We start from the raw sequence: 26,471 nt of genomic DNA, 5'->3' as shown, positions 1-26,471 counted from the left end.
CAGGGAGAGGCTGACCAGGCTGGGGCTGTTTTCCCTGGAGCGTTGGAGGCTGAGGGGTGACCTTACAGAGGTTTACAAAATTATGAGGGGCATGGATAGGATAAATAGACAAAGTCTTTTCCCTGGGGTCGGGGAGTCCTGAACTAGAAGGCATAAGTTTAGGGTGAAAGACATAAAAGAGACCTACGGGGCAACTTTTTCACACAGAGGCTGGTATGTGTATGGAATGAGCCACCAGAGGAAGTGGTGGAGGCTGGTACAATTACACTTAAAAGGCATTTGAATGGGTCTATGAATAGGAAGGGTTTGGAGGGATATGGGTCGGGTGCTGGCAGATGGGACTAGATTGGGTTGGGATATCTGGTCAGCATGGACGGGTTGGACCAAAGGGTCTGTTTCCATGCTGTACATCTCTATGACTCATTCATGACTGGATGTGGTAGGACTGCAGAGCTTAGATCTGATCCATGGGTTATGGAATTGACTAGTTCTGTCTATCACTTGCTGCTTATGTTGTTTGGCATGCAAGTAGTCCTATTGGTAGCTTCACCAGGTTGACACTTCATTTTTAGATACCTGGTGCTTTTCCTGGCATGCCCTACTGCATTCTCCATTTGAACCAGAGTTAATCCTCAGACTTGATGGTAATGGATGAGTGGGGGATATGCTGGGCCATGAGGTTGCGGATTGTGCTGGAGCATATTTCTTCTTGCTGATGATGACCCACAGTGACTCATGGATGCCCAGTCCTCAGTCGCTAGATTATTTGACATCTGTCCTATTTAGCACCATAACAGCATCACACAATACAAGGGAGGGTATTCTCAATGCGAACGTAGGACTTTGTCTGAACAAGGACTGGTTGCTCTTACTGATACTGTTATGAACAGATGCATCTGCAGCTGGCAGATTGGTAAGGATGAAATCAAGTCTGTTTTTACCTTCTGTAGGTTTCTTCACCACCTGCACAAACACAGTCTAGCAGTAATGTCCTTTAGGATCTGACCAGGTCCATCAGTAGTGCTGCTGCTGTGTCGCTTGGAGCTGGACATTGAAATGTCCCCACCCAGGGTATTTTACATCCTTAGTACCCTCACTGCTTCTCCAAACATTATTCAACATGGAAGAGTACTGATTCATCAGCGAAAGGAGATGATAAATGGCATATTTGATGATATATTTCTTTGCCCATGCTTAACCTGAAGCCATGGGGCTCGGAGTCAATGTTGAGGAGTCCCAGGGAAACTCCATCCTGATGGTGTGCCACTATGCTGCCACCTCTGCTGGGTCTCTTCTGCTGGTGAGACAGAACATTTCCAGGGATGGTGATGGTGGTGTCTGAGATATTGTCAGGAATGATTCTGTGTGTGTGACTATGTCAGGCTTGTTAGACATCACTCCCAATTTTAGCACTAGTCCCCAAATGTCAGTAAGATGGATTTTGCCCAGTCAACAGGGTTGTTGTTTCTGCCATTGTCTTTTCAGGTGCTGAAGTCAATACCAGGCACATGTCCTATGTGCGTAAGACACTTACTGTTCCCGGATAATCCAATAAAGAAATTCTCAGACTTCTTTCCTTTACAGCCACCTTGTCAGGCTCTTTTACATCTAGTTACTTCAACTCCACATTTGAGTCCATTGAAACAGCTGCTTCAACTGCAATCTTTCCACACATATTCCAAAAATCTCAAAGACCCACCCTCATCACTTGGACCCCTTATCTGTAGGTTCTTCCCCTCAATGTCACCAACCTTACTTCTATATGAAAGAAAATGTAAAAACTTGCATTCATTTAGAATCTTGCAAATCTTAAAATGTATGTAAGATCATTACAATGACATGTACATATCAAGAGCAGTAGCGGTTGTCAGTTCATTTGCAAGAACCCATAAACAAGTGAAATAAGTAATAAGTTGACCTGTTTTGGTTTTGCTGGAATTCCTAGGGAAATGGTAGATCTAGGCACAGTTACAACATTTAAAAAACACCTAGGCAAGTACATAAGTAGGCTAGGTTTGGAGGGATAAGGGCCAGGAGTATGCAAGTAGGACTAGTTTATGGGATTATGGACTGTTTGGACTGAAGGATCTGTTTCCGTGCTGTGTGACTCTATGTTTTGTAGTTTCTTATGTGAAAAAACATACAATCTATAAGTAACCAGAGAACTGCAGATATTGGAAATCAGAAACAAAATCAGAAATTGCTGGAAAAACTCAACAGGTCAGGTAGCATCTGTGCAGAGAAAGCAGAGGAAATGCTTCGGGTTCAAGGACCCTTCAGAATATAATCTATATACAGTATATGGCTGATAAGCTACATGAATACGGATTTCACTTATAATATTTGTGTTAACATTGTGTAAAGGTATGTCTTTTTATCTTTCTGTGTTTTTAGTTGTGCACAGAAATGAGAAACTAAGTGTCTTAAAACCAAGGATTACAGTAGATTTGCTGTATGTCTTGAAAACAAGTAACCTGACATTTATTGAAAGCACAATTTGCAAGCTGCAGTAATTGAAGTGTGGTGCAGATGAACTGGAGCTGAAAGGTTGTGTACAAATGGAGCTTTAGTTGGCAACAAGAAGCTGTTGGAGTAGTGACCAGTTATCAATGACAAAGGGTTTTCCCTGTCAATGATTCAGTGAATGGTTCTCAGGGAGCTGAACAGCTTCAAGCTGTGAACAAGATACACAAAACCCTTCAGATCTCACTCAGGAGCCTCCTGTTCGTTGCAGTAAAAGTTACATTAAGCTTGAGAAGAACCAATTTATTTTTGCTTCTTTGGGTGCTCTAAGTTGTAACTTTTTAATTAATAAGTCAAACCTTTTATAAGTATGAACCACCCTCTGTGCTTCCTGTAAACCAGTGAAAGCCTCCAGTGAAGGAAGACCAAGAAGCATTGTTCTGACCATCTGAACCCTGTGAATAGGAACCGCGGAAAGTTCTAAAGAAGGGTCACTGGGCTCAAACATTAATTCTGTTTTCTCTCCACAGATGCTGATAGACCTGCTGAGTTTCTCCAGCAATTTGTTTTTGTTTGTTTTAGGAACCACTGAATTGCCTTTCCAGTCTTTCCTTCCATCCATTACAACTACATTTTCTTTCCAAATGCGCACGTGTTTGTGTGTGTGTAATGGAGAGTTAATCAGAGAATTCAGGTATTATTTGGTAAAGTTATGTTTTGATTGTTTGTAATTTTTTATGTGTAGCTGGAATCTAATTACTTATAGTAAATAGTAATTTGTGCTAAATGCAGAAAGTTGATCTATGCTTTCTGTCAACCTGGCTCTTAAAGACAGCACACTGGGGAATTTTATGCATCTTTGAAAATCTTTTGTGACAATTTTGGGAATAGCAGAACTTAATTTTCAGTGTGCTACCCCAGTCAGGCATAACAACTGATACCATCAGAAACATGTAGTATAGAGATATGGCCTCTCCAGAGGGCTATATTAGTTTCAGTGTGCATTTGGAAATTAAGAAGAAGTTCTATTCTTATTGCATGTTATTGTTGTAGCTCCTGGTGTCACATCCTCAGTACTTGTGTTGATGAGATTACAGTCCAATGAAACAAAAAGATACTTTTAAGTTCACATAGGAAGCATTTATTGTTAAGTAAAGTCAGTTGGCTTATGATGTATACCTCAAGAAAATCTGAATGAATTTGGGAAAAAAAATGTTTTGATTGTTTGAAGAGCAACAAATACATCTTTGTAGTATGCAGTAGATATGACAGATTATAACCTATATATAATTTCTAATACTTTATAAGGTACAATGGTTAGACTATGAGAATTGCTAGTTTTCATTACAGATTTTCCTGATTGCCATTTATTGGTGTATGTCTGACTGAGTGCATGCTCTGTAATAAAGGTAACAAACATTCACTCATTTTTTAAGACTTAACATTTTTATTGCATCTTGATTTTATAAATATCTACCCTCTTTTGGTAATTACATATATTGCACAACATTACCTTGACTAGTTTGATTTTCTAATACAATTTATTGTATGAGAAAGACATTTACTCTAATGGAGCTATTGTTGAAACAAATTATAATTCACCCAATAGAAGTAACATTGTTTTAAGGAATTTTAAAAGTGACTGGAGTCATTGAATTGCAAACCATATTTTGGCACTGTAATCATCTTATCCGTTTTGTTTATGTCCCAAGATTCATTCTTATGCATTTTATAAGCCATTTGAATTGACCAGCCATTGAAGATTGATATGTACATTTCTGCTCTCCTGACACATACCAATACAGTTGTTGCATATTACTTGAGAAGAGGTGCATTTTATGGCCTTATTTACCTCTCTGTTAACTTTTTCTATACCAATACCATATTCTTATTCTAGAACTGGCAATACTTCATGAATACAAAGGTACCAGTGTCAGCAGCTGAGTTTGGAATTGAAATCTTTTTGAACATCTGTCCAAAATTCTAGTACTGGTTACTGGGTTACTTGAAATGCTGGAGGTGATTTTGAATTGTTGATTGTCCTTTTCTTTCACCTTTAAAACAGGTAGCTGGAGTTGAATATTGTCTTAGTGTGGTTAGTCCAGCAGTTCAAAGAATCTTTTTTGTGCTTCCCATATTCTAGTAAATTCCTTTGTATCTACAAAAAAAATGTTGCCTTAAATGATCATACACAAATAATGGCAAATTGGTTCACTTTAAAATGGTAACTGATGTTCCTTTATCCAATTACCTCAGCTCTTTAATCTTGTTTTGTTTGGAAAGTATATATAGCCCTTGTGTTTAACACCATGTGGATTGACTAGCTTCACAAAAGTTACATTCACAAATTATAAATTCAGAAATGTTCATGTGACTAATGGTGATGAACATTGAACATAGGGTATGAATATAATTACATACACTAGATACAAAAGAGAAAAAGGGCAGTAATGTATTTTGCTCATTTCCCTCTTTCCCCTCCCCTGAAAAACTCATCTAATTGAAAATATGAAGATGGTCTAAATTAGCATTCATTTTGCCCTGTTTCCCTCACTGCTGTTTTACTCTCATACCTTTCAAGGCTCTTGTGGCACTGTGGTAGTGTCCCTACCTCTGGGCTAGCAGACCAGCATTCAAGTCCCGCCCATTCCAGACGTGTGTCATAACACCTCTGAAGCAGTGGATTAAAAGAATTATCCTATGCCTTTCTCCTGTTAGATACCTCCGAACTACTGTCTGACGAGGGAGTCATGGAAGAGTAACAGGTGGAAGAACAATAGGACAGTGATGATGAAGAAATTCTGTTACTATATCTCACACTGGCAGCCACCATCTTTAGAAAGAGCATGCAGAATCCAGAGTGTTGCACCCACCTTCCTCATCAAAGACCATCTTCCCTTACTTGTGGCAAATTTTCAGGCTGCAGGATTGAATTATTCAGCCAATAAAGAGTATGGAGTGGAAGCAAGTCATACCTGACTCTGAAGGATTGTCAAAGCCAAAGAAAACATGGTAACTCGTCAAGGCTTTCTCAATAGTACATGCTAAACTTGTGATCTCTATTAACTAGGAAAAAAAACTAGTAAATGCAGAGCATCATGGGCACTGTGTTCCCTTCAAAGCCATGTGCCATCCAGACTTGGAAATTTATATCTATTCCTTCACTGTTGCTGGGTCAAAACCCTGGAACTTCCTATCTAACAGGCATATGGACTGCAAGGGTTCAAGAATTCAACTTACCAATATCTTCTTAGGATTTTGGAGGAAATGCTGACCTTCTCAGTGGTGTGCACATAATATGAAGGACTAAAAACAATTTGATGTTGAGAACGGAAAGGGTTAAATCACGAAGGAAGGATTTGTGAACTTGGTTTTGTTCCCTTGGATTTAGTTCTTACCTTAATACAGATGTTCAAAATGATAAAGGGATTTGATGAATTGACACAAGAGAAGCTATTTCCTCAGGTGGAGACTTTCGGAACAAATTTTAAATTAGAGCCATTTCAGAGTAAATACAGAAAGCACATCTTCACACAAAAAAAATTGTGGAAATCTGGATTTGCTTTTAAACAGAAGCTTGGTCAATTTGAATTATAAAGCCTGAGATATAGATGTTTTATCATAGTTTTGATGAATGAAAAACAGAGGAGGATAAATGACATTAAGGTGCAAATAGGTCATGATTTGATTGACTGGTGAAACAGACTTGACGGGCTGAATGGACCTACTCCTGTGCCTATAGAACATAGAACAATACAGCACAGTACAGGCCCTTTGGCCCACAATGTTGGGTCAAGCATTTATCTTAATCCAAAATCAACCTTCACACCCCTCAATTTACTGCCATCCATGTGCTTGTCCAGTAGTTGCTTAAATGTTCATATTTCTCTGACTCTGCTACCACTGCTGGCTGTGTATGCCACACAGCCCCCCACTCGCTAGGTAAAGAACCTACCTCTGAAATCTCCCCTATACCTTCTTCCCATCACCTTAAAATTATGACCGCTTGTGACAGCCATTTCTGCCCTGGGGAAAAGTCTCTGGGTGTCTGTCCATGTCTCTCATTACCTTGTATATCTCTATCAAGTCACCTCTCTTCTTTCTTCTCTCCGGAGTGAAAAGCCCAAGCTCACTCAACGTCTCTTCGACCACTTGTGACAGCCATTTCTGCCCTGGAGAAAAGTCTCTGGGTGTCTGTCCATGTCTCTCATTACCTTGTATATCTCTATCAAGTCACCTCTCTTCTTTCTTCTCTCCGGAGTGAAAAGCCCAAGCTCACTCAACGTCTCTTCATAAGACAAGCCCTCCAATCCAGGCAGCATCCTGGTAAATCTCCTCTGCACCCTCTTTGAAACATCTATATGCCTCCTATAATGAAGTGACCAGAATTGGACAAAACATTCCAAGTGTGGTCTAACCAAGGTTTTATAGAGCTGAGGCAAACCCTCATGGCTCTTAAACTCAATCCTCCTGTTAGTGAAAGCCAAAACACCATACGCCTTCTTAACAACCCTATTGACTTGGGTGGCAACTTTAAGGGATCTATGTACATGGACCCCAAGATCCTGCTATTCCTCCACACTGCCAAAAACCCTGTCCTTACCCCTATATTCAGCATTCAAATTCAACCTTCCAAATGAATCACTTTGCATTTATCCAGGTTGAACTCCATCTGCCACTTCTCAGCCCAGTTCTGTTTCCTGTCAATGTCTTGTTGTAGCTTGAAACAGCCCCTGACACTATCTAAAGCACCACCGACCTTTGTGATATCGGCAAACTTACTAACCCACCCTGCCACTTCTTCGTCCAGATCATTTATAAAAACTACAAAGAGCAAAGGTCCAAGCACAGATGCCTGCAGGACACCATTGGTCACCGACCTCTAGGCGGAATACTTTCCATCCACTACCACTCACTGACTTCTTTCAGCCAACCAATTCTGTATCCAGACAGCCAAATTTTACTGCATCCCATACCGCCTAACTTACTTAATGAGCCTACTGTGGGGAACCTTACCAAATACCTTACTGAAATCCATATACACCACATCCACTGCTTGACCTTCATCAACCTGTCTCGTCACACCCTCAAAGAACTCAAGGCTTGTAAAGTATGACCTGCCCCTTACAAAGCTATGCTGACTGTCTTTAATCAAATTATGTTTTTCCAAATAGTCATAAAACCTATCCCTCAGAATACTTTGCAGTACCTTGCTTAGCACAATGTAAGACTGAATGGTTTGTAATTCTCAGGAATTTCCCTATTCCCTTTCTTAAACAGAGAAACAACATTTATCTCTCTCCAATCATCCGGTACTATTCTTACGGAGTGTGAGGATGCAAAGATCATTGCCAGAGGCGCAGCAATCTCATTCCTCATTTCCTATTTCCGTGTCTGATTTTCATTAAATGAGATATTCAGCCACTCATACTCAGCATCGACAGAGAGCTCCAACATGTCACATAATTTCTCTTTGTTGATTTTAAGTGCAGCTGTGAGGGCTGAGGTATTGTGCCAGGAGAGTGGCCTCAGTTCCATGGCAAAGTCCCAACAGTCCAATCTCTGGTTGACAGTTCTCCTGCAGGTCATTTTGCCTGTGCCTTGGTCAGTGCCACACAACTGAGGCAGACTGCTTTGGCTGTGTTGAGATATTGCATAGAAACATGGAAAATAGGAAGAGAGGTTGGCCATTCAGTCCTTTGAGCCTGCACTGCCATTCAAAATGATCATAACTGCTCATCCTGCTCAGTATCCTGTTCCTGCTTTTTCCCCATACACTTTGATACCTTTTGTCCAAAGCACTATATCTGTCTCCTCCTTGAAAACGTTCAATGGTTTGGCCTTAACCACTTCCTATGGCAGAGGATCCCACTGTGTAGGTGAAGAAATTTCTCCTCATCTCAGTCATAAATGGCCTACACTGTATTCTTAAACGGTGACCTCTGGCTCTTGACTTGGTGTTTTTTGGGAATATCGTTCCTCTGTTTACCTTGTCTAGTCCTGTTAGAATTTTATAGGTTTCTATGAGAACTCTGCTAATTCCTCAAAGTTCTAGTGAATATTGTGCTAACTGCTCCAATCTCTTTTCATATGTCAGTCCTGCTATCCCAGGAATAAACACGATAAACATTTGTACTTCCTCCATAGCCAGAACAGCCTTCCTCTGCTATTGAGAGAAAACTGCACACAGTTCTCCAAGTGTGGTCTATAGCTGTGCCCTCTAAACTGTGAGCGTCCTGATTTAAAATGTCAGCAACCTTCCATCTCCTGAGCTGAAACCATCAGGAGAACACTTTTTAGATCAGTAGAAATGAAAAGAATTTTGCAAGAGGGGCACAAAAGGCTGGTACTTATTGGACCTGTAATTGAGATGATTGATATTTGATTGTGTGGTGATATTCACTTTTGTTGTGAGGTCATAATTCTGTATTGCAGGATGGCAATTGGTAAATTGTGAACGAAAGCTCCAATATAATAGAGAGGATACCTGCCAACTTTAACAGCTGGATGTGCAGTATCTGTCTTACTGGTGAAGGTGGAAGCAGTACTGGTAGGATGCATGGTGGCACGGTGGCACAGTGGTTATCACTGCTGCCTCACAGCCAGAGACCCGCATTCAATTCTCGCCTCAAGCGGTTGACTGTGTGGCATTTGCACATTCTCCCCGTGTCTGCGTGGGCTTCCTCCGGGTGCTCTGGTTTCCTCCCACAGTTCAAAAATGTGCAGGTTAGGTGAAACTGCCCGTAGTGTTAGGTGAAGGGGTAAATGTAGGGATATGTGTGGGTTGCGCTTCAGCAGGTCGGTGTGGACTTGTTGGGCTGAAGGGCCTGTTTCCACACTGTAAGTGATCTAATCTAATCTATTGTAACCTTGGATATATCTGATCTGGTCCTGGGGACTTATCTATCTTGATGCTTCCCAGAATTTCCAGCACATCCATTTCCTTGTTATCAAGCCTATTAACCTGGTCAATGGTGTTCTCACTATCAACAAGGTCCATTTTTCTAGTGAATACTAAAACAAAATACTAATCTAGGCCACCCCTACCTCTTCAGACTCTAGGCACAAGTTCCCTATACTATTCCTGATTGGCCCTACCCTCTCTCTAATCATTCTCTTATTCCTCATGTAAATGTAGAACACCTTTGGGTTTTCCCTAATTCTTCCCACCAAGGCTTTTCTTGTGCCTCTCCTAGCTCTCCTCAGACTATCTTTGAGTTCTTTCCTAGCTACCTTGTAATCCTCTAAGGCTGTGCTAGATCCCTGCTTCTTCAACGTTAAGTAAGCTTCCTTCTTCCTTTTGAGGAGAAGCTCCTCTTGTCAGCCAAGGCTCCTTCACCTTACCATTCCTTGCCTGTCTCAGTGGGACAATGTTATCCAACACTTGCAACAAGTGCTCCTTAAGCAGGCTTCAAATTGCTGTTGTGCATTTCCTGTAGAACAATTGTTTCCAATTTATGCTCCACAGTTCCTGTATAATAACAGTATCATTTCTCCTCCACCAATTAAATACCTATCCATACTGTCTGTTCCTCTCCCTCTCCATGGCTATGATAAAGGTGAGGCAGTTGTGGTCACTTTCACCGAAATGCTCTCCCACCGAGAGATCTGACACTTGGCCTGGCTCGTTGCCTTGCACCAAATCCAATATGGTCGCCCCCCCCCAATACTCGGTCTATCTACATCTTGTGTCAGGAATCCTTCCTGGACACACCTGACAAAATTGACTCCATCCACACCATCTGCACTAAGGAGGTTCCAATAACGTTCCTGTTGAAGTAATAAATGGTGAAAAGTGATTCATCAAAATCTGGTGGTGAGCTGGTTTCAATCAAATTGATAACAGCAAGACAAAATGTAGGATTGTTTATGTTGTGATCACTCTAATTTTACAGCTAACCTGAAAAACAGTAATGTTGACTTTATTTTGATTAATTATTGTTTAATCATCCATTTATGAAAGACATTAAAGATTGATGAAAAAAGACTGTGCTGGTAAAGCTCAACCTGAAGAATTTGTTTGAAATGTTTGAATAACCTATGCAGGAATAGTCTTTTAAAAAGAGCTTTTGTATTCAGTTCTTGATGATTCTTAGACTAGGTATGTGAAGGAGAGGATTTCACTATATTTACAGAAAGATTGAATTAGACAGCGAGGCACAGGCAATTCAAAGTACTATCCTCAAAATTTGGTCATACAGATCTTATGTCAGGTCCTAAATTGTGAACTAAAGCTCCAATATAATAGAGAGGATACCTGCCCACTTTAACAGCTGGATGTGCAGTATTTGTCTTATTGGTGAAGGTGGAAGCATTACTGGTAGGAATGCACATCTGGTATATGTAAAGGGAAAAATATCTTATTTAAAATTTCCATGTTGATATGTACAATACATTACTTTCCACATGCTGGACTTGCGCAGTAACATATAAGCTATTGCTAGCCTGACAGCCTTATCATTGTGAGGTATTCCACTTTTAACAATGTCCAGCTGATTGATGCAATCTGTGCTCCCGACTACCTGGCAGCAGTGATAACTCCTTTATCCTGCACCAGTTCTCTGTGCAGCTTTTATCCTAACCAAGCTGGTGAGTCTCAGGCTGGCCACCAAGTGCTAAAGGATATCCATTCCAGACATGATTCAGGATTCCTTTCCTGGAACCCACACACAGCCACAGAGCTGGTCCACAGTGAGTGTCAATGTTCCTATAAACCAGATGGAGCAAACAATCAGCATACTCACATGACACTTCTGTTGCCTGGACCATTCTATTAAGGTGTAGGTATCACATACACAGGTGTTTGTGTTTGTCCACTGCACACTACATAAGGGAGATAGGGAAAAACCATGAGTACCTCTAGATACCAGAGTTAATAGAGATGGGCTGATTGTGGAGCAGATCATCTAACCTGGCCCTGTCAGTTCCACTTCATGAGGAATCCCATTATTCTTATAGTTGTCCATGCACCTGTTATCCAATTGCCATCTTGCAATACAGAATTATGACCTCACAACAAAAGTGAATATCACCACACAATCAAATATCAATCATCTCAATTACAGGTCCAATAAGTACCAGCCTTTTGTGCCCCTCTTGCAAACTTCTTTTCATTTCTACTGATCTAAAAAGTGTTCTCCTGGTGGCTTCAGCTCAGGAGATGGAAGGTTGCTGACATTTTAAATCAGGACGCTCACAGTTTAGAGGGCATAGCTATAGACCACACTTGAAGAACTGTGTGCAGTTTTCTGTCCATAACAGAGGAAGGCTGTTCTGGCTATGGAGGAAGTACAACAAATGTTTATCGTGCTTATTCCTGGGATAGCAGGACTGACATATGAAAAGAGATTGGAGCAGTTAGCACAATATTCACTAGAACTTTGAGGAATTAGCAGAGTTCTCATAGAAACCTATAAAATTCTAACAGGACGAGACAAGGTAAACAGAGGAACGATATTCCCAAAAAACACCAAGTCAAGAGCCAGAAGTCACCGTTTAAGGATACAGTGTAGGCCATTTATGACTGAGATGAGGAGAAATGTCTTCACCTACATAGTGTTGCGCCAGTGGGATCCTCTGCCATAGGAAATGGTTAAGGCCAAACCATTGAAAGTTTTCAAGGAGGAGACAGATATAGTGCTTAGGACAAAAGGTATCAAAGTGTATGGGGAAAAAGCAGGAACAGGATACTGAGTAGGATGAGCAGTTGTGATCATTTTGAATGGCAGAGCAGGCTCAAAGGACTGAATGGCCAACCTCTCTTCCTATTTTCCATGTTTCTATGCAATATCTCAACACAGCCAAAGCAGTCTGCCTTAGTTGTGTGGCACTGACCAAGGCAGAGGCAAAATGACCTGCAGGAGAACTGTCAACCAGAGATTGGACTGTTGGGCCTTTGCCATGGAACTGAGACCACTCTCCTGGCACAATACCTCAGCCCTCGCAGCTGCACTTAAAATCAACAAGGAGAAATGATGTGAGATGTTGGAGCTCTCTGTCGATGCTGAGTATGAGTTGGCTGAATATCTGATTTTATGAAAATCAGACAGCTTCTGTAATTGCTGGCCATTGGCCCAGACACTAACAACTATAATCGGCTTCGCTGATTCATTCTGAAAATGTACTCCCCAGGCACTGCAGTGCCATTCTTTATCAGAAGTCAAGCTGAGCGGAGATGATGAGGTTCGATATCATGATAGTTTCAGTGAATTCATCATTCATCTCATCCTACAATCTCATTCTGATTTTAACTGATTGACTGGGTTCAATGTAATTAATTCAGCTTAATTTTATGTGTGTTCTCAATGGGATTCCGACTAAAGTAGAACATAGGTTTGAGATGATTCACCTCAACCTTGAAGTATTAACTTCGGTAATCATTCTCCACTCAACTGTTGTTTTTACCAACTTTTTAATCTTTTTAAACCACCTCCCCCTAAGTCCCAGAAACCCAGGAATGGATCAGTATTCTCAATTATCCAGTGTTGCTGAAACATAAAGAACTACACTTGATGATATGCTTCCATTATTCCATAAAGGAAAAAAATTGCATTTATATAGTGCCTTTCATAACTTCAGGACATCTCAAAGTACTTTACAGCCAAGGAATTCCCTCCCTAATGGCAACGTGTGTTTACTGAGAGCATTCGGTCTACAGCAGTTCAAGAAGGCAGTTCACCACTACCTTCTCCAGGACAACTAGAGAGGGGCAATAAATGCTTGCCTGCCAATGACACCCACATCCCATAAGAGAATAAACAAAAAATGCTTTTAAAATGCAGACATGATTGTAATACATTAAGTGCAATGCCAGTTTGTGTACAGCATGCTCCCATGACAGCAATCTGAATATGACTCTTACGTGCTTCTTGTGAGTTTGACAACTTGGTCATGACCAGGATATCAAGGAGTACTTCCCTACATTTTAACAAAGATCTTTTATGTCTGCATGAAAAGTAAATGTGGCCTTGGTTTAACATCTTGTCTGAAAGATGGTACCTCTGACAGAGTCTATCACTTCCTCAGCTGTCCATTGAGATATGAATCGAAAGACAGTATTTGCTGACATCCGCAACTGTGAAAGTGCAGACAAGAAATGGGGTTTAGGGTGGGCAGTGGAGGAGTTGAAGTGAGGACGTGAGGCAGAAGGGGAAATAAGGATTCACTGCGGGGGACAGAGGAATGTGGGGCAGATGGAATGAAGACACAAAGCAGGAAGGAAGTAAGGACATGGGGTGGTGGGTGCTAAGGACATGGATCAGGTGGTCTGGTGAGGATTCAGGGCAGTGGCATGAGGACAGGGGTCAGATGGCAGTGAGGATGCAGGTTGGGGGGCTGTGGGCGTAATGTGTGGGTGTAAGGACATAGGATAGGGGAGTGAAGAAGTGGCACTGGGGAAGAAGATGCCAGGCAGTGGGATGGTTAGGACAGAAGGGTGAGGACGCAGGACCCTGGAGGCAGACTCTCCCACACCTTCCAACCACTCCTCCCCCCCATCTTCCCCACCTGCACTGGATCGCAAGGCACATTCCATGAATTTATTTAAATGTGCATGCACTGGGCAAACCCAGCCAAATCTAAACTTTTAAGTGCAAGTCCTAATATACAACTTGAATTCGCAACCTTTGTGGTGAGAGTGCTCCCAGCTTAGCCAAATTGCCTTTGAGTACACCTACCCATGTTTGCACATATTTTACATCCCATTTAATCCAGCAAAAGTCCAGCATCTGTGGCAAGGACAAATTGGAAAAAAAAAAGAGGTTATTGAAAATTTCCCACTCATATCTGTGTCACTCCAATGAAAAATGATAGAAGGTTGTTAATAGTGGGCATGATCCTGTCCTCATCTGACATCCACATCAATAAACTTGCAGCAGAGTTCACTAGATAGCAATCAGTAGCAGAAACCCTGGCTCGTTTTTCCAACTTTAATGCCAAGGCTAATTATAAAGACTTGGCTGAGATCAGCTAATTCAACAGAGACTGAAATTTGACCTCTCTTAATGTTGAGAAGATTTGAAATTGAGTTTAAAAAGTTTCTAATCCCTTTGCTGTTATACCACAGCAGATGTGAAACTGCAGCCTTTTGTAACTTGTTTCTGATTCTGACCTTAATATTGAAAAAAAAACATGATTGAGGCATTGCTAAAACTGTTCAATGTAGAATATTCTTCAGTAAAGATACTGGGGAGTGAAGGTACCTTTTACAGTGCAGTTGTTTGTTAGACCATTTAAAATCTAAGGTCATTCTTTACTGGATGTCTGTGTTTTCCATGCTCCAAGATGTTTGAGAGACTTGGACAACCTACATTAGCCAGCTCAAAGCACTGGAAAAGTACTACCATTGGTGCCTTCACGAGATCTTTCAAATCCAGAGGCAAGAAAGATGATACAAGATAAACATCCTTTCCAGGTCTACATGCCCAGGATTGAGACTGTAGTCACTCAAACCACCTCCGGTACATGGGTTATGTCACTCTTATGCTTGACATCAGACTCCCAAAGCAACTGTTTTACCTGGAATTCAGTCGCAGTAGGAGACTGCCAGGAGGAGAGAAGAAATGATCTAGGGATGTCCTCAAACCCAGAAAGAAGTCAAATACCCTTGCCAACTCATGGGCAAACTGTACCCGTAACTGATTAAAATGACAGCAGGATGTGGGACAAACTAAAGGACTATTAAAGTTAGGAACACAGGAATATAGGAACAGGAATAGGCCATTCAGCCCCTCAAGTCTGTTCTCACCATTCAATGAGATCATCGCTGATCTCTAGCCTAACTCCTTATGCCTGCTTTTGACCCATATCATTCAATACCGTTGTTTAACAAAAAATGATCAATCTGAGATATAAAATTAACAACTAATCTGCTATCAACTGCTGTTTGTGGGAAGAGTTCCAAACCTCTTCTACCCTTTGTGTGTTGAAGTACTTCCAAGCATCTCTCCTGAATGGTCTCGCCTAAATTTTCAGACTATGCCCGAGTTCTAGAATCCAGAACCAGTGGAAATAGTTTATCTACCCTGTCTTTTCCTGTTAATATCTTGAGAACTTGAATAAAATTAGCCCTTAACATTCTAAATTCTAGAGAAGACAGGCATAATTTGTATAATCTTTCCTCATAACTTAATTCCTGAAGTCCAGCATTCATTCCTGTATATCTATGCTGTACTCTCTTCAAGGCCACTATCTCCTTTTTAAGGTGTGATGCCCAGGTCTACTCAAAATACTCCAAGTGGTGTCTAACCAGAGTTTTGTATTACTGCAGCATAACCGCTATGTCCTTATACTCCAGTCCTCGAGATATAAATCTCAGCATTCTGTTAGATGTCTTGATTATTTTCTGCACCTATTTGTGGCATTGTAAATATCTATGCATCTGAACACCCAGGTCTCCTTGAACAACCATTGTATTTAATTTATATCATCTAGAAACTTATGGTCTGTTCAGCTAGGTATCACTTTGGATTTTGTCTTGTCTAATATTGCCATCAGCTGGATAAGTTTAGATCAGATGTTCTGTATTTCTTAGTATAGTCTTCCAAGCAGAAGTCAATTCAAAGAGAAGTGCTGACATTTTTTTACAGTGCCTGCAAGCCTACCATACAACATTTCATTTTTTTTGTCTTTGTTTTTGTTGTTGCCACCTAACTTATCACCACTTTTATTGTGGAAAAGAGGTATGAGTTTAAAATTGATGCACAGTTCACCTCAGCATGGAGTGAGCATTGGCCCGACCTATCACCTTCATCCCCTCCCCCACTTACCTATTGTACTCTATGCTACTTTCTCCACCCCCACCCTCCTCTAGCTTATCTCTCCATGCTTCAGGCTCTCTGCCTTTATTCCTGGTGAAGGGCTTTTGCCTGAAACGTCGATTTTACTGCTCCTCGGATGCTACCTGAACTGCTGTGCTCTTCAAGCACCACTAATCCAGAATCTGGTTTCCAGCATCTGCAGTCATTGTTTTTACCCATTGGTATTTACTGTCATAGCCACCTTTTGTCACTTCTGGTGTGTTGCTTTTCAGTTGTAACTGAATCAGTCTGCAACAAATAATACTGAATCCCATCAATTCCTTTGTGTCAGCCTATGAACTTTGTAGACCTCCCAGACAAAGATTTTGTATGCAAAGCAATTTTTTCTGGTCTATTTCCTTTGAGCTGTTCCAAACCTTCACTTCCTTAAGCAGGATATTTGTTTCTGCATGGTGCCATCAAATTGTAAATAATTAGTAAAACTCAAAAGAATTCCAGATTCTGTGAATCAGAAACAAAAATAGAAATTGCTGAAAAGCTCAGCAAGTCTGGCAGCATCTGTGGAGAGAAAACAGATTTAACATTTTGAGGTGAGTGATACTTCCTCAGAACTGTTAATGTTTTGAATTGAGTAATCCTTCCTTAGAACTGTTCTGAGGAAGGATTACTCAACTCAAAACATTAACTCTGATTTCTTTCCACAGATGCTGCCAGACCTGCTGAGCTTTTCCAACAATTCTTAGTTTTGTTTGTGAATAATTAGTTTCTCATTTTCTATTAATGATGAGAGTTCATCACCTTTATTGTGATTAGGCTAACCCCAGAGGTGTGGTAGGGTTGTCCTTACTTCACAATACTTTACCACTCTGAAAATTAGTGAACAAAAAATTATGAGGTTCTATTCCTTGAGCATTGAGTAAGGTAGACAGCAGAATCAACCCTGTCAGATTCAACTGAGGACTTCCATTCTAAAGAGAATTGACAAGTTATATTCAAGGATAATGATACCAAAGGATGCAGTTAAAGATGAAGAGTTTATAATTAAGAGAGGAAGAAAAATAATAATAAATTTGGGAAATAAGTTACCGGGCAGGTCAATTTGAGAAGCCTATCTACATTGAGATGGTTAGATGTATTGCTTACAAAGATTGGAGGATATAAAGCAGAGATAGCTAGGTAGAGTTGATCTGTCAAAAAAGCACAATTTTGCTCAACCTAAAGTCTTTTCACATTACTATAATTTTTTAGGTTCCATCCTGCTTCAATCAAAACCAATATTTGTTGCCCTGAGCACCTTTAATTTTCAAAGACGAGCCCCAGTAACTGCTTCCAATCTGGATGCAATTATTACAGACAGACCATTCAGACATATTTATGGCTTGCCAATTCAGTAAATCTAAGCAAAGGAAGTCAATCCAATATAAACCATATCAGTAAATTAACATTTTCTTTGCCTACAGTTACAGCACTGATAGCCTCCATTAATTTTTACAGGCAGAACACTTCCAATTGTTTTATTATATTTCCCTTCTGGATCTGACCTATTTTGCTGTTAAAATACATGAAAGAAGAAGCAAACAGAAATTTATTGCACCCAAGTTAACAGTTATGTTTTAAATTAATAATGTGATAGTGACTATGATTCTCAAACTTTCTAGTATAATGTCATAGTCATAGTGCTATTTCAGAACAGAAGGAAGCCATTTGGCTCATCAAGTCAATACCAGCTGTCTATCAATCAATCCAGTTAGTCCCATTCCCTTAAATATATTGGCATCCCTGCAAGGTTATTTTCCTCATACGTCTGTACAGGCAAAATTTCACAGCTGCTTTACACTGTGAAAATATTCTAACATTGTGGCAGAAACGCAGGACTGCTCAGAGAATACCTAAAAGGTCTCAAGCTAAAATTACCATTTTCCAGCAATTCACCATCAGACAACAATAAAACAGGAGGACCTATTATAGACAATAGACAATAGGTGCAGGAGTAGGCCATTCTGTCCTTCAAGCGTGCACCATCATTCAATATGATCATGGCTGATCATCCTTAAACATTATCCTGTTCCTGCCTTATCTCCATAACCCTTGATTCCACTATCCTTGAGAGCTCTATCCTTTCTTAAATGAATCCAGAGACTGGGCCTCCACTGCCCTCTGGGGCAGAGCATTCCACACAGCCACCACTCTCTGGGTGAAGAAGTTTCTCCTCATCTCAGTCCTAAATGGTCTATCCTGTATTTTTAAGCTGTGTCCTCTGGTTCGGCACTCACCCATCAGCGGAAACATGTTTCCTGCCTCCAGAGTGTCCAAACCTTTAATAACCTTATATGTTTCAATCAGATCCCCTCTCAGTCTTCTAAACTGACAATGTAAACTATGTCACATTGGTAGCATGAAAGAAATGCCTATGAGTTTCAGTATGACCAGGAGCGAGTCTGTGAAACAGAAAAGTTTGAAACAGTTCCAGTGAAAACCAGAGGCCATGAGAAGTCCAAGTTTCATGGTAGTACCAGCCTGTGTGATCAATGGAACAATATTTAAACCTATGGTAATTTTCAAATATAAAACCAAGCCAAAAGTCAAGCTCATATGGGGGCTTTTGAACATTCCCATGACAATGGTTGGATTGATGAGGTTAGCATTCAGTTGTGGATTGATAGATAACATGTGGAATAAACTTCCCAATGGCCCATTCATAAAGAGCACAACATATTCATTGGGATATGTTCATATCTCATAGAATCAATAAGATCAAGGGCACATACTAAGAGGTAACAAATAAATTGCAGCTATACCAGGGATGAAAATGTGTTGCTGGAAAAGTGCAGCAGGTCAGGCAGCATCCAAGGAACAGGAGAATCAATGTTTTGGGCATAAGCCCTTCTTCAGGCTTATGCCCGAAACATCGATTCTCCTGTTCCTTGGATGCTGCCTGACCTGCTGCGCTTTTCCAGCAACACATTTTCAGCTCTGATCTCCAGCATCTGCAGCCCTCACTTTCTCCAGCTATACCAGGGAGTCTACCATCTGTGGTTCAACCTTTGAATATGTCCTTCAATAGATCATTCCAGGATCATGTTGATGGGGAGCATAATAGATGAATGGTTGATGAAGAAAGACTTCCTCTTCGTACAGAAATAAGAATTCCGACCTGTTTGATGTGGTTTCATTGTCAAATTGTTGGATGCTGTTTATACACAAACTGCTATCAAATCATTCGTAAAACACAGAATATCCGATTCAATGGATGGAGATGAAGATGATTTGATATAGAAGAATGATTCAAAAACTGCAAGTGTCAAATCTGATCCAGAGTGGAATCCTTGTGAAGGTGCACAGCCATAGATACTCAGAGTGAATTTGATGAACTCTATGAGTTGAATCTTCCCATATCTTGGCTAAGTGTCATTTTGATCAAACGTTATAGAGAGTTTCTCTCACGAGGCACAGTTAAAATTTTTCATGCAATCATTTCAAACTCACCTCATTAACTACCTATCGTACACCTGTGATGCTCCCCTTGTCCAATATTAGCCCATTTTGCCCATTCATTGTGGCTGGACACTAATGCTACTACCATGCTGGTAACATATTTAAAAGGCCATTCCACACCTGGTCATGTGTTGTCAGTTTGAAGCTGCCCAGCATCCATAAAGACGTTTGGTCCAGAAATGGCAGACGTGTGCCTTTGCCAATGGGAACCTAGTGGACATGATGCTGCAGAGGAGGGATGTCTTTTTCCCCAGACCAACAGATGAGGCCACGATCCAAATTATGCCAGCCTAGTCCGAGGTCATGGCTTAAGTCAGTGCAGTGTCCACAAGATCTGTCAAATTGCTCAGAAATGCAGTAAGAAGATCTGTGACCTTCTCTGCTCAGCCAAGGAAAGTGCCACCTCTCATCAAGTTTCATGCTTTACCACTCTGACTATCATCTTCTCTACTTGCTCTTACTCACCCGAGATCTATCCTACATGTTATCTCTGTATTCCCAACCATGCATGTTCTCTGTATTGCCAACTCACCCACTTGGGACACCTCACAATAATTTCTCCAACTGCACTAACACTAATGGCTGTGCAATCCACTTTCACCTCACCCATTCCCTGCCTTTCTCTCAGTGCAGAAGAAATGGTATGGAACAGGGTCAAAAGGACCATGATGGATGATGCGGTGTCTGATATTTGTCTCAACCCATGAAGAGGAGAGGATCTAGATCCTTGCAGGATAAACCATCACTGCTCTCATGGAGATGCACAAACCTAAATGTCCTGACAACCAAGAAAGAAGCAGTGTTCATGTTGTGATAATGCCCTTTACTCCCAGAGAGAATTTAGACTGTAAGACCATAAGATATAGGAACAGAAATTAGGCCATTTAGCTCATCAAGTCTGCTCCACCATTGGATCATGGCTGATAAGTTTCTCAATCCCATTCTCCCACCTTCTCCCCATAATCTTTGATCTCCTTGATACTCAACAACCCATCTGTCTCAGTCGTAAATTTACTTAATGACTCAGGCCTCCACAGCCTTCTGTAACAATGAATTCATTGATTCAGCACTCTCCGGCTGAAGAAGTTTCTCCTTATCTACATTCTAAAAGGTCTTCTCTTTACTCTAAGGCTGTGCCTTTGGGTCCTAGTCTCTCCTACCAATGGAAACATCTTCCCAACATTTACTCTGTCCAGGCCATTCGGTATTCTGTATGTTTTAATTAGATCCTCCCACTCCCCTATCCATCCCGTATAGACCCAGAACCCTCAAATGTTCCTCCTATGTTAAGCTTTTCATTCCTGGGGCCATTCTTGTGAATCTCCTCTGAACACAGTGCAGGGCCAGTACATCCTTCCTGAGATATGGGGCCCAAAACTGTGTACAATATTCCAAATGTGGTCTGAGCAGAGCCTTATAAAGACTGAGAAGTACATCCCTGCTTTTATATTCAAATCCACTCAAAATAAATGTATCATTGCATTTGCCTCCCTAACTACTGACTCAACCTGCAAGTTTACCTTGAGAGAATCTTGGATGAGAGCTCGCAAGTTTTTTGCACTTCAGACTTCTGAATTTTCTCCCCATTTGTAAAATAGTCCATGCCTCATTCTTCCTACCAAAATGCATGACCTCACACTTAACCATGTTGTACTCCACCTGTCCCTCTACCTATCTTTGTATCGTCTGCAAACTTAGTCAGAATGCCCTCTATTCCTTCATCTGGATTGTTAATGTATGAAGTGGTCCCGACACTGAGCCTTGCTAAACACCATTTGTCACCAGCTGCCATCCTGAGAAGGACCCTTCTATCCCCACTCTGCTTTATGCCAGACAGCAAGTATTCTGTCCATGGTAGCACCTTGCCTCTAAAACCATGGGCCCTTATCTTACTCAGTAGCCTCCTATGCAGCACCTTGTCAAAGATCTTGTTGAAGTCCAGGTAGATAACACCCATTGGCTCTCGGTCTAAGCTGCTCGTAACTTCCTCAAAACATTCTAGCAGATTTGTCAGGCATGACCTTCCCTTGATGAAATCATGCTGACTCTGTCCTATTTTACCATACACTTGCAAGTATTCAGAAATCTTATTGTTTACAATGGATTCTAGGATCTTATTCACAACTGAGGTTAGGCTAATCAGTCTGTAATTTTCCATCATTTGCCTTACTCACTCTTTGAACAAGGGTGTTATGTTAGCAATTTTCCAGTCCTTTGGGACCCTCCCTAATTCTAGCGATTCCAGAAAGATAACCACTGACGCTTCCACTATCTCTTCAGCTATCTCCCTTAGAACTCTGGTGTGTAGACCAACTGAGGTGATTTATCCACCTTCAGGCCATTCAGTTTTTATAGCATCTTCTCCTTGGTGATGGCCACCATACTCAGCTCTGCCCCCTCACTCTCTTGAATATTTGGGATATTACTTGTGTTTTTCACCGTGAAGACTGACACTAATTGTTCAGTTCCTTAGCCATTTTCTTGTTTCCCACCACTATCTCTCCAGTGTCATTTTCCTGCAGTCCAATGTCCACTTTTGCCTCTCTTTTGCCCTTTGTATATCTGAAAAAACTCTTACAGTCTTCCTGTATATTATTGGCTAGCTTACCCTCATATTTAATCTTCTCTCTCATTATTTCTTCTGTTGTTACACTCTGTCAGTCTTTGTAAGCTTCCCAATCCTCTGGTTTCCCACTGCCCTTTGCCACATTATATGCTTTCTATTTTGCTTTTATGCTATCCCTTACTTCCCTAGTCAGCCATAGTTGTCTCAGCCTTCTTGTACCATGCTTCTTTTGCCTCAGGATGAATCTCTGCTGTATCTCCTGAATTACTCCCAGAAACTCTTGCCATTTCTGTTCCACTGTCTTTCATGCTAGACTCCTTTCCCAGTCAATTCTACCCAGCTCCTCCCTCATACCTCTGGGTTGTGTTTAGTCAGTTGTAATACCATTGATTCTGTCTTCTTCCTCTCAACTTGCAGAGTCAATTCAATCATATTGTGATCACTGTCTCCTTTCTGGTTTAAATGCCACAACTTTGGAACCTTGGTGATGATGTTTCTCTTTTGTCAGCTGCAGGCACAAGCAGGCTTTCCAAAGTCTCTGCAATCAAGAAAGACCATCCCGCAAGTCATGCCTCATCCACCTCGCATGGATGCTTCTGGGCAACAAAGCTGCTTCCTGCATACCCCACCAGCTGACACCCGAGGAGGTATTTTCTCTAGATTAGTCGGAACATCTCATTACCACATCTTTGCAACTGTCTAAGGCATAGAAACTGAGAAATATAGAAACCAAGTGTAGGAATAGGCCATTCAGGTCCACCATTCAATAAGATCATGGCTGATCATCCAACTCAGTGTCCTGTTCCGCTTTCACCACATATCCTTTGTTACCATCAGCCCGAAGGACTATATCTAATTCATTCTGGAAAACATTCACTATTTTGGCCTCAACCACTTTTTGTTGTAATGCCACAGGCTCACCACTCCCTGAGTAAAGATACATGTCCTCATCTCAGTCCTAAATGCACTATCCCATATCATTAGAATATGACCCCTGATTCTGGACTCCCCAGTCATCCAGTGCATCCTTTCTGCATTTATCCTGTCTAGTCCTGTTGGAATTTTTTTAGGTTTCTATGAGATCCTCCCTCATTCTTGTAAACTCCAGTGATAATAGTCCTAAAACATCCAGTCTCTCTTTCAGACATCAGTCCTGCCATCCCAGGAATCAGTCAGGAGGCAGTAACACCCCAGGTCACTGGCACTCAGAGGGCTCCATGGTGTCAGCAATTAAGGATTTCATACAAATGCATAAGCAGACACAGCAACGGAAAGTAGGCATATCAGGGTAGCAAGGCAATGTAAGAATAAGGCTGTAGGACTGGAGCAAGGCTGCTTAGGACCCTGTATGAGCATCTGGCTGCTTCTATTGACAGTTTCCATAGAGAAGCAGGTCCCAAGTCCTCAGAATCTGCTGGATATACGTACACAGACGTTTGAGCTGTGGCATTTTGATAAGGCAAATCAGGGCAAGACTTATATAGATCAGGGTAAGGCCCTGGGTGTGTTGCCAAACAAAGAGACCTAAGGGTGCAGGTGCATTGTTCCTTGATAGTGGAGTTACAGGTAGACAAGGTAGTGAAGAAAGTGGTGCACTTGCCTTTATTTGTCAGTGCATTGAGTATAGCAGTTGGGACTTATGTTGCGGCTGTACAGGACATTGGTGAAGCCACCTTGGAATGCTGTGTTCACTTCTGGTCTCCCTGCTATAGGAAAGATGTTGTGAAATCTAAAGGGTTCTGAAAAGGTTTACAAGGATGTTGCCAGAATTGGAGGATTTGAGCTATAGGGAGAGGTTGAATACACTGGGCCTTTTTTTCCCTGGAGCATCAGAGGCTGAGGGGTGACCTTATTTATAGACATTTATGAAATCATGAGTGGCATGGATAGGGTGAATAGCCAAGGTCTTTTTCCCAGAGTAGGCGAGTCCAAAACTAGAGGGCATAGGTTAAGGTGAGAGGAGAAAGATTTAAAAGAGACCTGAGAGACATCTCTTTTCACGCAGAGGATGGTGCATTTATGGAATGAGTTGCCAGAGGAAGAGGTGGAGGCTGGTACAATTACAACATATAATAGTCATCTGGATGGGCATATGAATAGGAAGTGTTTAGAAGGATATGGGCCAAATGCTGGCAAATGGGACTAGGTCAGTTCAGGATCTCTGGTCTGCGTGGAAGAGTTGGACAGGAAGATCTGTTTCTGTGCTAATAATCCTGAGTCTATTGGTGCTCAATACAAACAGTAAGGTGACAGGGAGACAAGGGAGCTCCATGTCACTCCTGGTGACCCTTCCTCACAAGGAGACAGGGTGCTGCTAGAGGAGGAAACACGGACAGAACCTCCACCCCACTCCTGAAGTCATCTCTCAGGACAATCCAGAGGTGCCCAGGCCTTCTAGCTTCTCTCTGCCTGCCACCCTCAGCCCTGTGGGAGTTCAAACTAATGATCTGTCTTTCAGCAGGATGCACTCAGCATGTCTAAGCCGCAAGACACAAAGATTCCCAAGGCTGCCCAACCAAATGTCCAGTGTCAATGGACCTTGGAATCCACTGCAAAAATATTGTAATCCCCTCTCCATCCAAGCATTCTAACCCCAATCCCGAAAACTGAGCTGTCCAGCCTCCCTCCTAAAGCAGTGGCCCCTAATAAACCCTTCTTGACTTTTAGTGCACAGTCCACCAGGACTGACCATGGCCAAATTAGCCAGACAGCCCTGATTGATAAATGACCAGATACCCCATGACTGTTATCTATACAGGCCTCCAACTCTGTTACCATAGCTCCCTGGATTGGTTATACTGGAAGTTCAGTGTGGACTGTTTGGTTGTGGTTAATGCATTTTTGTAGAATTATCTCTCAATAAAACATGTTGCAATGACTTGAAATGCTAATATTATGACTTTTCCTCACATTTCTAAAGGGTAACCAGTTATACCAACAGTTGTGTTTGCATTTTGTTCATGGCGTTCAAGTTATAACCCTGTTTTTGGAAGCTTCAAAGGTCGACTTATGCTATAATTTATGCATGCACAGCAGGTACAGATGAATTTTTGAAGCATTCTTCCTTCAGTGAATAAAACCTTTCCTTATGGGGGCTTTCATTTCAGTTAGCTACAATATGTTTCAGTGAATGTTACAGGAAGTGGCTAAAGAGAAGATTGTGGGAATATCTTCTTTTCAATTTGAGAGCAGAAATCATTTCTCAAAACAAATATCTTTTTCGTGTTTGGCATGAGTGAGTTTGAATGGTACTAAATATATAAGTAACCTGAAGATGATAACTTTTACAAGATGAAGATACCCAGTTCTATGAGGATGTAGTTGGTACTTTTATGTTCATCTTAACAGTCATGAATAATTTATTGCTTCTTTCATGTCCTCATATGTTGCTATGACAGATCTGATTATGCATATTGTTACAAACTGAAGAAAACTCGCAAAACCTAGAAATTTACAGTATAGAAGAATGTCATTCACCCATAGTCTGACGTGTGCCTTTAAATAAGGTTAAAAGGAAGTTCGGGAAACACTTATGAACAAATTAATTGCTGATGTTTGTGATTTGCTTCAAGTAATTATTTGTACTTTCATGTACTTTAAATTGCTCATCATAAGGCACATACATAAAATAACTTTAAAAAAATTATGACAACATTGGGAAGAGTCCAGGTAATGCAAAATTAATTAGAACAGTGTTTGCTTAAATTTTAATCACGTTTGAATTGCAGAATGGAATTAGAGTCATAGAGTCATAGAGATGTACAGCATAGAAACAGACCCTTCGATCCAACCCTTCCGTGCCGACTAGATAGCCCAACCCAATCTAGTCCCACCTGCCAGCACCCGGTTCATATCCCTCCAAACCCTTCCGATTCATATACCCATCCAAATGCCTCTTAAATGTTGCAATTGTACCAGCCTCCACCACTTCCTCTGGCAGCTCTTCCTCTCCATACACATACCACCCTCTGTAGAAAAAGTTGCCCCATAGGTGTCTTTAATATCTTTCGCATCTCACCCTAAACCTATGCCCTCTAGTTCTGGAATCCCCGACCCCAGGGAAAAGACTTTGTCTATTTATCCTATCCATGCCCCTCATAATTTTGTAAACCTCTATAAGGTCACCCCTCAGCCTCCGAGGCTCCAGGAAAAACAGCCCCAGCCTGTTCAGCCTCTCCCTATAGCTCAAA

At 41.3% G+C, this 26,471-nt stretch overlaps 1 long non-coding RNA gene across 1 annotated transcript in view; it reads left to right on the top strand.

The window, feature by feature from the left end:
- Positions 1–23,854, top strand: part of LOC122550817 — a 32,490-nt gene extending 8,636 nt beyond the window's left edge. Inside the window, exons 2-3 of the long non-coding RNA XR_006311950.1 lie at positions 5,182–5,475; positions 22,790–23,854. This is a non-coding gene — a long non-coding RNA (uncharacterized LOC122550817). The remainder of the gene's footprint in view (positions 1–5,181; positions 5,476–22,789) is intronic.
- The last annotated feature ends 2,617 nt before the right edge of the window (positions 23,855–26,471 follow it).

The sequence above is a fragment of the Chiloscyllium plagiosum genome, chromosome 6 (assembly GCF_004010195.1).
Source record: "Chiloscyllium plagiosum isolate BGI_BamShark_2017 chromosome 6, ASM401019v2, whole genome shotgun sequence".
NCBI classification, from domain to species: domain Eukaryota; kingdom Metazoa; phylum Chordata; class Chondrichthyes; order Orectolobiformes; family Hemiscylliidae; genus Chiloscyllium; species Chiloscyllium plagiosum.
Note: the sequence above shows the minus strand (reverse complement) of the source record. Positions and strands in the feature narration are given on the sequence as shown.